This window comes from Oryzias latipes, chromosome 20 (genome assembly GCF_053564925.1).
Source record: "Oryzias latipes strain Hd-rR chromosome 20, Olatipes_Hd-rR_3.1".
Classification (NCBI taxonomy): domain Eukaryota; kingdom Metazoa; phylum Chordata; class Actinopteri; order Beloniformes; family Adrianichthyidae; genus Oryzias; species Oryzias latipes.
In genome coordinates, this window is record NC_136256.1 from 18,102,501 (window position 1) to 18,105,135 (window position 2,635).

A 2,635-nucleotide genomic window follows, 5' to 3' on the forward strand; every position below is an offset into this window, starting at 1 on the left:
ACCAAAACATGTCAAGCTTTATTGGACGCATTTCCTTGATGTGTATAGAGTACCAAGAGACAATATTACTGTTACAATGGACAATGTGCATATCCTTTTAGTTTTGCCCTACAAAGACAATATGGTTTTGCCACTGAGGGAATTTAGGATGGTGAAGTAAATGTGTATGATGCCCCTGTGTTTGCCAGTTTGTATTACAACAAGCTGTATCTATTTCCCAGTCCTTTTTTTTCTTGTAGTATATACTAATCTGTGCCAACTCTTATCTTCTCACTTTTACCTCTGCTCACACCCTTTTCTGAAGAGGTAATAACTCTAGTTTTGATAGACTCTCTCGGATTATGTGAATATAACATTTTTCATTTGTGAATTGCTGTACTGTTACGGTACCTGCTTGTGTCTGGACTATAGTGCACTTACTTTTGTTTTTATTTGACTTTTTTTTTTTTTGAGTAGGCCATTTGTTAATTTAATAGATTTTCTTTCTGTTTGTATGTATGTACGTATGTGTTTTAATTATTATTTGTGTCTATTGCAGCAGCCTATCGGTCCATATTTGTTACAGGATTGATGCCTAACAATCTAGAGACCTATTTAATAACTGGTGCATCAAAGAAAGCAGTACTGTATACTTGAAACTGTTAAGGTACAAGTTGGTCACAATGTTGAAAAAAAAAAGAAAAAAGGTATGCTCATTTGTTAAACGTTTGCAAATAATGCTGCTTTAAGAGGGAGACAACATCATTTGTGTTGTACATTAAAAGATATTTTCATGTACTTGTAGGCTTTAAAAACAGTGTTACACCTATACACAGCCCTAAAGTGCATAGGTTAACGCCCTCCCATTAGCTTTCTGGGCACTTGTGAGGATCTACAGTTAAAGACAACATTTGAATTTTGTCCACATATTTCACATTTGCAAAGTATTAACCTACAACATTTGCTGCTACTCTGTAATATTAATTTGCTTGCCATATTTTCTCTCAAGTTTCAACCTGACATGATACTGAACCATAAATTGCTTTGCTTAGCTGTTTTGTTACATTCTCTCTTTTTCTTTTTTACTTTTTTTTTTTTCTTAGCTGTGGAACTAAGAATGTGAAAGCTGTCAAAGGGTGTTCAATTTTCTACGAATCACTTTCTAGTTTGGTATCCAGTGTGATTCATTCCAAAGTAACAGAAGGCTATTTGTATGAAAGAAAAAGGCTTGTGAACAAAGAAAGCTAAGCTGTTGTACATATTCGTAGTTGGCTGTGCATGGTACAAATTTATTAATATGAAGAAATGCAAAAATGTATTGCTTTTCGTATTTCCTATTCTGAAATGAGCAAGTAGCATGTAATGCAACTGTTTGACAGGTTAAATCAAATCATGCTTAGTTATTGTTTCAAACAATAAAATCAAGTTACATTACCTTTTTCTTTTTTTGTTTTATTATTGTAAAAGTGTTTTTTTTTTAAGTTTTAAAGCAAAATGTCAATTTTATGTTTCTCTGTGAGCTTTTTTAAATGTCATTATTTGGATTTTTAGTATTTTACATTTACTTTATTCCTGAAGACACTTTTCGATTGTGTTTCATAAGAGACATCCTGGCCTCCCAAGGTGCAATTCTGCCATTGTACAAACCTAAGCGACTGTCCTGATCCAAAGGCTTTCACAACTCTGGCTTTTTTGCCTTTTTTCCCACTTTGTGGCTCAGCATTTTAAGACTGAACTGTCAGCTGGCATCGTGTGCTAAGATGCTAGCCTCAGACGGGATGCTTTCCACACCAAGAACTTGTAAAAGCTAACAAACCAACAAAAAGGATGGTCCAACACTATAACTGTACATAGATATTGCAACTGCACAGCAGCCAAAAAGAAAAAAAAAAGAACTTTTTAAAAAAAACGGATGGATTGTGTCATGTTTATGGGGACAGCCTTCAAAAGGTTGAAATTGGAATTGCTTTTCTGGATGTCAAAGGGATTTTCATGGCGCAATCATATCCTACACAATATGTACTCTACAACATCTGGGTTACATAGGAAATGCACCCTGAGGTTTTAATAAGAAGAAGCCCCTATGGCTAAAACTTTAAATAAACTAAACCAAAAATGTTATTGATGTTTTATATATAGAGAGTAGTCGCATTAGTTTTTGTTACTGTACTGTTTGAGGTCTCAACTGTACCGTATCACGGTAAAAACATGGTTTTGAAACCTTTTTTTTATTTTGTCACAGACCTGTTGTCATAGTTGAAATGACGTTTATTGTAGATGGTATTTGAACAACTTCTGGAAATAGTTCATCAAGTATGTTTGTTGCTCATTGTTGTGATACATTAAAAACTGTATCTGCAAACCAGTTTGGTCTCATCAAATATACATTTTTTTATTTTATTAAAGAGTAGTTTTACTTCAATTTCTCTGGACTTTCAAACCACATTCACAAATGCATGATTAAAGATAAATGTTTAAAGTACAGATTGTGATTGATCTATTGTAAAATCTTTCCTAGTGGTATTATATTGTGAACATCCCATTTTTAGCCAGAATCCAAATCCATGTATCATTTTTTAGGACATAGTTTCTGCAGAGCGGCAGGAGTTCATCTAACATTTCTCTATGAGTTATAGGTGGGCCTGCTGACACGGAG

The 2,635-nt window shown here is 33.9% G+C and overlaps 1 protein-coding gene across 6 annotated transcripts in view; it reads left to right on the forward strand.

Moving 5' to 3' along the window:
* zfhx4 (zinc finger homeobox 4) overlaps positions 1–2,344 on the forward strand; it is a 90,510-nt gene extending 88,166 nt beyond the window's left edge. For all 6 annotated transcript variants that reach the window (XM_078938961.1, XM_078938960.1, XM_078938959.1 and 3 more), the window contains one exon: positions 1–2,344. This exon is cut by the window's left edge and continues 2,021 nt beyond it. The gene's annotated coding sequence lies outside the window, so the exon portion shown is untranslated.
* Positions 2,345–2,635: the final 291 nt, after the last annotated feature.